The following is a 10668-nucleotide window of genomic DNA, read 5'->3' on the forward strand; positions in this document are numbered from 1 at the left end:
TGATACAATCAAACCCCATTAATTTTAGTGGAAATATTAAAAATTATAAGAATAAAGAAGCTTGGATTAATTCTGCTAGAGCAAGAGAGGTAGACTTGCAAGGGCAGATTCATCTGTTTAATAGCCAGAGAAGGAGCAGCACAAGCACATGCAGGGAAAAAACCTAATTTGTCACACTCCCAGGAAGTGGTGACTTATTCTGTATGTGTGGAGCAGAGGTTCTGCCACTTGAGCCACACCTCCAGTCCTGGAGCAGAAGTTTTTTGAGAAAGAAGTAAAGAAGGAAAAAAGTCCAGATCATGACAGGCTTTAAAGAGGTCACCCAAGAGTCCAGACTTTCTGGGGTAGAGGAGTGGCTCAAGTGGTAGAGGATCTGCCTAGTAGGCTTCAGGCTCTAAGTTCAAATCCCAACACTGCACCCTCAAAAAAAAAAAAGTTTAGACTTTTCCTATAGTCAGTGGGGAAACATTAAAGATGCTTGATCAGAGAAGTGAAATAATTAGCTCAGCAGGAATATGTTAGATGCTTTCATACATTTTTAGTTGAAGAAAGGGTATTCTTAAAGGAATTAATGATACAATTAGTTTAAACACAGGATGAGAACCTGTAAGAGGCCTTGGAACTCAGTATCAGAGATTGAACATTTGACCACTGAGCTACCTGCCCTCCCAGCCCAGAGGTTTGATAATTTTATAAGAAGTTCTAGGTCCTAGGCATGGTGGCAGACACCTGAAATCCCAGCACTTGAAAGGTTGAGGCAGGAGGATTTCAAGTTCAAGGCCAACCTGGGCTACATAAGGAAACCCTGTCCAGGAAAAAGAGAAAAAAGAAAAAGAAATGCTAGAAGGGGAAGGATTGGAAAGTTAGTTGGTTTAAGAGTACACTGTAATCCTAGCTACTCAGGAGGCAGTGATCAGGAGGATCTCAGTTCAAAGCTAGCCTGGGCAATAGCTCTTGAGACCATATCTGGAAAATACCCAAAACAGAAAAGGACTGGTGGAGTGGCTCAAGTGGTAGGGTACCTGCAACCATGAGGCCCTGAGCTCAAACCCTAATACTGCCAAAAAAAAAAAAAGAAGAGAATAGCTGGGCACTGGTGGCTCATGCGTGTAATCCTAGCTACTTATGAGGCAGACATCAGGAGGGTCATGGTTAGAAGCCAGGCAAATAGTTCATGAAACCCTATCTTGAAAAAACTCATCACAAAAAAGGGCTGGTGAAGTTGCTCAAGTTGTAGAGTGCCTACCTAGCAGTCATGAAACCCTGAGTTCAAACCCCAGTATCACACACACACACACACAAATGGATTCAAAACACTTTGAAGAATCAAGAGAGGAGGGAAAGGGTAGCAAGGCAACAGTTACATCATGTGTGATAATGTTCATTTACTTTACTCATGAGGAAGTCTTTCTTTTATTTTCTCTTAATCTATACCCCTTTCTAGTAATCACTGAATCTATAGTATGTAATTAGCAGCAAATGGAAAAAGAAACTCATACAAGTAAGAATCGTGATCATTGCCAGGCAATGGTGGCTCACAGCTATAACCCTAGTTACTTGGTGAGAGCTGGAGGATCGAGGTTCAAGGCCCGCCTGGGTTAACAGTTCAAGAGACCCAGTCTCCAAAATAACCAGAGCAAAATAGACTGGAGATGTGGCTCAAGCAGTAAAGTACCCACTTTGTGAGTGCAAAACCCTGAGTTCAAAGCCCAGTCCCACAAAAATATAATGAAGAACCATGATAACAATTATAATACAGCAAGAGAAGGCATAGAAACAAGCAGAAAAAATTGAAAATTGCAACCTTTTGAACATATAAAGAAGCAGCAAATAGTATTAAGTATTTATGTTCTAGACGCTGGGGTCCTTACTATATTCTTGGATGATTTTACTGTGCCTCTGAGTGAACAATAACTGGTTCAATGAGGGAATTTTAAATGTATGAAACACTTTCAGTTTACAAAACATTTTACCGTATTTTCTTATTCAGTCCCTGAGGTAGGCAGGAATGTATTATGTCTATTCACAGATGACAGACTCAGACTTAGATATAAATAGTTTATCCAAAAACTTTACTCCAGAGGTATAGGTCTTAATGACTCCAAATTGTGCTCTTTCCACTAATTAACCCACAGGAAACCAATAATACTTTTTGAATATTCTATTTGCAGTATACCTTTGTGGTAGAGGCTTGCCTAACATGTACAAGGCTCTGGGTTTGATCTCAAGAACTGCAAGTCAGACAACAGTGGCTCATGCCTATAATCCTAGCTACTCAGGAGGCAGAGATCAGGAGGATTTTGGTTTGAAGTTAGCCTGGACAAACAGTTTGAGGACCCTATCTCGAAAAAATCCTTCACACAAAAGGGCTGGTGGAGTGACTTAAGGTGTAGGCCCCGTGTTCAAGTCCCAGTACCACAAAATAAATAAATATATAAATGAATTAAAAATAAAAATGTTCATACTGGAGCAGTCTGCTCTTTGGTTTAGCTGAGGTGTTTGAGATTGAACACAGGCCTCGCACATGCTAACAAGCATGACCTCTACCCCTGAGCCACACACCTAGCTCTAGCTGAGATTTACCTCGGTTAGGATAAGTATTTTATCATGAAGAGAAAGTAGTGTGATTTAAGACAGTCAAGCAAGACTTCAGACTTCACAGTCTGCTATAGCTGAAGATAATTCACAGCTTTTAATCTTTTTCCCCTTTTAATCTTTGATGCATTTATTTGTTCTTCTACTTATTATATGCCAGACACTAAGTGCTAGGGATAGAAAGATAAAAAGATAAGTTTCCTATCTTTAGACTAAGTGTTAAGTGCACACTATACATCCAAATGGAGGGCTGGCAGCATGGCTTACAAGTTAGAGCACAAGCCTACCAAGCTTGAAGCCCTGGGTTCAAACCCCAGTACTGAAAAAGAAAGAAAGGTATTTAATCCTTTAAGTCTAGGGTTATATTTAAGGGAAAAATAAAAGAAAAATACAAATGGAAATATCCAATAAGCAATTGTACATCTAAGTCTAGAGCTCAGAGAAAGACCTGAATTGAATGCCCAGATTTTATGATGAGTAGTTATGATAAATAGATAGTTATTGTAATTTGGTGTGGATTATCTTGACCAATGAGAATGTGAACAGCAAGAGGGGTGGCTAGGACTGGAGGTGTGACTCAAGCAGTAGAGTGCCTGCTTTGCAAATGCAAAGCCCTGTGTTCAAACCCCAGCCCCACCAAAAAAAAAAAAAAAAGAATAAGAAGGGTGGCTAAGGACTTGACCCTAGGAAACACCAACATTTAAGGAGAGGCCAGAAAAGGCTGAGAAAGATGATATTGATAGAAGGGAAGCCATTCACCCACTTGAGAAATACATATTTATTAAGTCCCTAGTCTCTGACAAGAGAAAAAAGAATCCCATGAGGTAAAAGAGGAGAGCATGTCAAGGAGGAGAGGTCAAGAGTGTCAAGTGCCACCAAGAGGGTAAAAGTATGACTGAAGAGCTATTTATTGAAATGTGATGAAGAGGCCATTGATGCTTGGGGGTTGTGGCTCAGTGGTGGAATACTTGCCTAGGAACAAGAACCAGCACCACCAAAAAAACAAAACCCAAACCAAAAAACCCTCAAGAGATTATTGGTGGGTTTGATGATAGCAGTCTCCATGGGTGGGGGGAAGGGGGGCAAAAACTACATTGAATGAGAATCCTGAAAATGGATCCAGTCATATATGCTAAATATAGGTAAAGATCAAGAAAAAAGGTTGGGATTTTTTTAAATTACTGAACTAGGAATTGAACTCAGCATCTCCTACTTGTGCTCTACCATTTGTGCCACACCTCCAGTTATTTTTTTTGAGACAGGTTCTCACTATATAGCCTAGTCTGGCTTGAATTTGTGATCCTCCTCTTGCCTTGCCATACTGAGTGCTGGTATTACAGGTGTGCACTACCATGCCTGAAATCTTTCTTCTTTTAACCATGGGCAATATCTGAGCATGTGTATATGTTGAGGGCAAGATGTCAGTAGAAAAGAAAAGGCTAAAAATAAGAAACAAAAAGCCAAACATGGTGGTACACATCTATAATCCCAGCACTCTGGAGGCTGAGGCAGGAGGATTGTAAGTTCAAGGCCAACCTGGTCTATACAGGGAAACACTTTCTCAAAAAATTAATTAACTGGCCTGGAGGTGTGGCTCAAGCTCAGAGTAGAGTGACTGTCTAGCAAGTACAAAGCTGTGAGTTCAAATTCCAGTACCACCCAAAATCAATTAATTAATTGATTGAACTTTTTAAAAAGAAAGAAGCTGGGAATGGGGATGTGTCTATAGTCCTGGTCACTCTAGAGACTGAAACAGGATTGCTAGGAGGCCAACCTGGGCACCACACTAAGACTCTGCCTAGGGCTGGCAGAGTAGCTTAAATGGTAGAGGGCCTGTCCAGGAAGCATGAAGCCCTGAGTTCAAACTCCAGTACCACAAAAAAAAAAAAAAAAAAGAGACAGTCTAAACAAATAGATGAAAAAAGGATTTGAAGATTTAGAATTAAGGACCTAACTAGAAAAAAACCCTACAGATTTATTCAACTAATGTATTAGTTAACACCTACTATGTGCTGCCACTGTGCTAAGTGGAAAGGCTACAGTGTTGAGCAAAGCAGACAGGCTACATGTACAATGGACAGGAGATATGGACACCTCTTCCATGGAATGAGAGCGCTGCAATGATGTGACTAAGTACGTCTGTGGAGGCAAAAAGTTGATGGAATCCTCATTTTATTGCCTCTGTATTCTCTGAAGATGGATGCAGATTCTGCTGATATGAACAAGGAAGTGGTGAGGAAGGGAACTTGAGAAAAAAGGAAGTTTGAAGAAGCCATTTTTAGGGATTAGGAGAGGGGTGATTTTCCCAGCTTGGAGATCCTAAATTTGTAAGTTTATAGTCTCTGATCTGTGGGACTTTTTTTTTTTTTTTTTTTTAACACCAGGAGAGTATGAAGAGAGTGGTTTTGATTTCTCTTTTGGAAAACTCAGTCATCATTTCTTCCCATACCCAGTGTCATAATCCTTATCTGACTGCCTCTCCCCTCATCTGTGGAGCTCCCCATTTGTGTTCTTTTTAGTAGATCTCTGCCCTCTTGCTTACAGAACAAAACATTTCAACAAGTTACACCCTTTAAATTAAAAAACTTAAAATGATATCCTACTCCTATCAATTATTTTAGCCTACTCACCTTCCACAATTTGTCCCTCTCTTTCTCCAGCTTCTAACTAGTCCAGACCTCAGGCTCCATGCTCATCAAGTAAGACCTTTTGCTTAACTTCTGTCCCTCTTTGCAGTATTTTCTCTTTTCTAGAAGCTAACTCCCACCAAACTTCCCCTGTCCTCCATGATAAAATGTATCCAACAGCTAGAGATGTAGTTCAGTGGTAGCTTGCTTCATAGTCTGCTCAAGGGCCTGAGTTACATATACAGCACTGAAAAAAAAAGTAATTTAAAATGTATCCAACATCTTTCCCTGCAGTCATCATGAGGAGGATTTATTATCTTTGCATTTAAGAATTCATGTTCAGTATACCTTTCTTTTAGACTTTGCTTTTTGTTTGTTTATTTTTGTTTTTTTGGTGTTTTCAGACAGGGTCTGACTATATAGTCCAGACTGTCAAACTCTTAATTCTCCTGCCTCAGCCTCCAGAGTGCTGGGATTACACACCTGTGCTACCACACCTGGCTTTTGGTATTTAGCTTTTTTTTTTTTTTTTTTTTTTTGCAGCGCTGGGGTTTGAACTCAGGTGATCATGCTTACTAGGCAAGCACCCTACCACTTGAGCCACTCCTCCAACCCAGTATTTAGCTTTTTAATCAATACATGTAACTCTTGTTTTATTTCAAATAGCTTGTCATTTTCTTAAAGACTAGATTCATATCCCATAGTGGATTGTGTAGAAATTGTGCCTGAATTGTTTAACACTTACTGGATTGGATTAATATTTGAGCTAGGCCTTAAAACTTTTTCATTCTTTATTTCTTTGTATTAGTTAATACCTACTATGTGCTTCCATTGTACTGAGTGGAAAGGCTTTCTTTCTTTCTTTCCCTCCAGTGAATGAATGGTTGTTTAAAGGGATTTACAGGGACACAGTGCTTACTTTCAAAAAGCAGAAAAGCCTTTGATATTATGAACACATGTACTGTGGCAACTTAAAACTACAGTTAAGGGAAGAAGGAAAAAAATCTCTCCACTCCCCCAGCCTAGGACTAAAATTTTTCCAGTCAGTCAGTCCCTACCTTCTTAAGTCTACGAGTGACTCAACTAGAAGCCCTAGCTTTAGCCAAGCACTAGTGGCTCATACCTGTAATCCTAGCTACTCAGGAGGCAAAGATCAGGAGAATCGAGGTTAGAAGCCAGCCAGGGCAAATAGTTCTTGAGACCCTATCTCAAAAAAACTCATCACAAAAAAGGGCTGGTGGAGTGGCTCAAGGTGCAGGCCCTGAGTTCAAGCCCTAGATTTGGTAGAGAGGAAAGTTGTGGGTGTTGTGGAGCCTGGTGCCTTTGCTTTTGGGAGGAAAGGTCACCTGCACAATCCAGAGGAAAGGAGTGGCCAATAGCTGTCCTGAGCTAAGGCAGCTTTGTTGAAGACAAACCTAAAAGAGCGAATATGCTTACATTGTAAAGTGATTGGTACCCACTTGAATGTACATCCACTCCTTTCCAACCAAGGATGCTTTTAAGCTAAGCAGGACTTACACAGTGGGTTTGGCTGTTTTCACTGTGGGGAACTTGTACTAATTTGCAAGCTAGAGGTATGAGGGAAAAGGTCCACAGTTCTCAGGATTCCCAGAAACACAGCCTGGTACCTAAGAACTTTAGTATATCTAGACAACTTGAGTCAAGACAGCTGCAGAATAACATCCAGACCTCACAAATGTATGTAAAAAGAAAGGTTTATTTAAGCTACCTCTGGGCCCTAAGGATGAAGGTAGGGTAGAGGAAATAGAAGCACCAGCCTGTTGGGAAGTCAGGTAAGAATGCTGCCCCTTCAGATTCTAAGACAAAAGTATAGGGAAGGGAAATATTGGAACCTTTTCCTAAAACAAGATATGAGCCTTCTCCAGGTCCCAAATCTTACAGCTGCTTGGACTCCAGGAGTCAGGCACAAGAGTCAAAGTCACATCTGGCAGGGCCTTTTGCCATGCCCTCAACTCCAAACAAGGGCTGTGGTTGAAATGTGAGTAGAAGAGAAGGAAATCATCAGACACAGTCATTAGCACCTGACCTGCATCTCTTCCTAAACCAGAAATAGAAATAAGAGCGAAGTGACAGAGGTGTTGTGCTTTAATTATATTATAAATAGGAGACTTGGTGGAGGTCAGGAAGGATTTTTTTTTTTTTTTTTGTCACATCAGGGCATCAATAACTCTGGCTAAGGGGAGGGCTTATGACAACAGAGATTTACACATTCTCTCTCTTCATTCATCCTGCTTCTGTTTGTGTGTTTTGGGGCTCCTAAACTTACTCTTGGCTTCACAAAGAGGGCACACATGCTGGGGGAATGGCTCAACTGGTGGAATGCTTGTCTAGCAAGCACAAAGCCCTGAGTTCAAACCACAGTATAGTAAAAAACAAAATCAAGCTGGGTGCCAGTGGTTCACCACTATAATCCTAGCTATTCAGGAGGCAGAAAATAGGAAGATTGTGGTTCGAAGCTAGCCTGGGCAAATAGTTCGTGAAAAAAATAGGGCTGGTGGAGTGATTCAAGATGAAGGCCCGGAGTTAAAGTCCCAGTACCACAAATAAATAAATAAAAATAAACAAATAAAAGAAAAAAAATCAAGAAGAGGACATATAGATTAATTCAGTGAATTTGCTGGTGATATGACAAACAGCCTTCATAGGTGGAGGCTGCTGCCTGAAAGTGACAGCCCACTGAGTGTTCTGCTTCTTGGTCACTTTTTTTCTGGGGGTTGGGGGGTTGGTGTTGAACTCAGGGCCTTGCACTTGCTAGGCAGGCTCTCTACCAGCTTCTTGGCCACTTGGAGTTGCTGGGCAGCATCAGTTGCAGTGGTCAGGGATTAGGGTGGGGGAATTCTTTTCTTTCTTTTCTTTTTTGCAGTATTGGTGTTTGAACTCACAGCCTTGCACATGCAAGTACTCTACCACTTGAGCCATTCCCCAGCATGGTAGAGAGGGGGACTCAAGACTCCTTCTGCTATTCTGCTTTCTTCTTCTCAAAGTAATCTAAGAGCTTCTCCTCCTCTTCACACAAGTCAGAAGGGCTCTGCAGGCCCAGAGTCATGTGCAGGGCACACATGTTCCCTTAGTGACTTCCACTCATCATGTAGCGGCTTGTTTAGGTTGTTCACAGATTGTGTGATAGTGATCCATCACAGCAATGTCAGCATAGATCAGGTGGAGTTCCTCTACCTTGGCCATTGTCTCCTGTCGCTGGAGTCCATCTCCTGCTTGTATCCCTTCCAGTGCCTCTCCACTGACTCAAGTGCTCAAACTCAGCCTTCAGATGGGCCTTGATCTTCTCCATCTGCAGGATCTTGCTCCTGATCTCTTTTTTTTTGGGGGGGTGTGTATTGTACTGAGGTTTGAACTCAGGGCCTCATGCTTACCAAGCAGGCATTCTACCACTTGAGCCACTCCTCCAGCTTTCTTTTGTGTTGAGTATTTCCAAGATAGGGTCTCAAGAACTATTTCTCTGGGGCTGGCTTCAACTTGTGATCTTCCTGATATCTGCCTCCTGAGTATCTAGGATTACAGGCATGAGTCACTGGTGCCTGACTCCTGATCTCTTTAATGTTTTCCAGTTTGTACATGATTTCTTGCTCATCTGCCATGCTTTTCACTCTCAATTTAAACTCCCCAGAAAAGTACAAATGTATCAGCTAAAGGATACAATAGATACAATGTCTTTTATTTATTTATTTATTATTGTGCTGGGGGTTCATCTATCTAATGTCTTAAGACTTTATTTTTTTTTAATTATTTATTTATTCACATGTGCATACATTGTTTGGGTCATTTCTGCCCCCTGGTCCCTTCCCCCACCCCCTCCCCCCCAATGTCTTAACACTTTAAATGACTTGCCCTTTCACCCTTATTTACTAATCTGTTCAATAAGTACATATTTGAGTATGTAAGCTCTATGTTAGAAGCTGAGGAAACTTATTTATTTATTTATTGGGAGGCACATTTACTTTAATCTCTGAGTATCTCTAAATTTTGAGGGAGCTTTCTCAAAATTTCTTTCTAGTGCTGGCAGAGTGGCTCAAGTGGTACAGCTTCCGCCTAGCAAGTGTGAAGCCCTGAGTTCAAACCCCTAGTATCACCAAAACTAAAAAAAAAAAAAAATCCCCACAAAACTTCTTTCTAGCCTTTTAAACAACCCCTGACTAATTCAACCATCTGCCAAATTGCTTGGGTTCCTCAGCAGCTAATCTTGTGTAGGTGTTGTTCCTTTGTTTCAGGTTCTGTTTTTTCTTACTAGTTCACCTGACCTTTTTTTTTTTTTCTTTTATTATTCATATGTGCATACAAGGCTTGGGTCATTTCTCCCCCCTGCCCCCACCCTTCACCTGACCTTAAATCTCTATGTCTGTCTTTCAGTGTGTGTGTGTGTTGCTCACTCACTGTGGGGTTTAGCCCAGTTTATGATGATCCCTATCCAGTTAAGGCTGTTGTAGAAATGATAACTCCTTGTCCCTACTTTCCTCTAATACAGTGACCAAGATGTGGGTGGACGTGCCCACTCAGCTAACACTACCAGAGAATGCCAATGTCTCCCAGGCCACCTACTTTCCTGGGAATTTTGAGAATGTCTTTTGTCCCAGACCCACGCAGGGAGGAAGCCTAGGAAGCAATACTAAGGTGGCAGCCAAACAGTACTGTCTGAACTAGCCTTATTCTTCCTCCTCACTGACACTCCCCAAATCAAAGGGTCTTTATGGAGGGTGGGGATGGAGAAGGAGCACTTTTGCTATTTGGAGAGATGTCTAGGACCCTCTAAGGAAAGGTAGGGCACCACTAAACCTATGGCTCGTCTTCCTGTGTTTCCCTGAATCAGTCTTGTCTCCACATCTCTCTTTTGGCTTTTGCCCTCTCATCTGTTCTCTTTCATCAACCAGCTGCCTGACTGGAAGCACCCTAGCTTCCTGGCTCCTTAGTTCCCGGCATGGTGGCCCGAAGCCCATCCTGCTTTGATTGTAGATGTAAGAGAGGAGGAGATGATGGGGACAAAAAAACCTCCTGAGGACGCTTTCCTTTCCTTTCCCAGGCCTCAAGCCCCCAAGTGCATACTAGGCCTCCTTTTTTGGGGGTCAGGATGAACCGGAGGCGGCACAAGGGGATACACAGGAGACAGAGGTAAAAGAATAAACAGGAGGAACGGAGGGTTGGGGCCGAGTCGAGGAGAGAGTCAGGAGACTCCCTAGGGAGCAGGGTCGCTAAAGGCACTGAGGGGAAGCGAGGGAGGATCGCGCAGGCTCTGACAGCCCAGCCCAGCGGAGGCCCCCGGGTTTCCTGTCTCTTTTCTCTCAGCTTCTCTTCCGTCCTCCCTGACATTTCTCCCCAGGGCCCCTCCTCTGACAGCCAATCTCTGTTTCTCTGTGTGTGTGTCTTCCTGTGTCCGAGTCTCAGCGACTGTCCGTGGATCTCTCCATCTCGCGCC

This window comes from Castor canadensis, chromosome 11 (genome assembly GCF_047511655.1).
Source record: "Castor canadensis chromosome 11, mCasCan1.hap1v2, whole genome shotgun sequence".
NCBI lineage: Eukaryota > Metazoa > Chordata > Mammalia > Rodentia > Castoridae > Castor > Castor canadensis.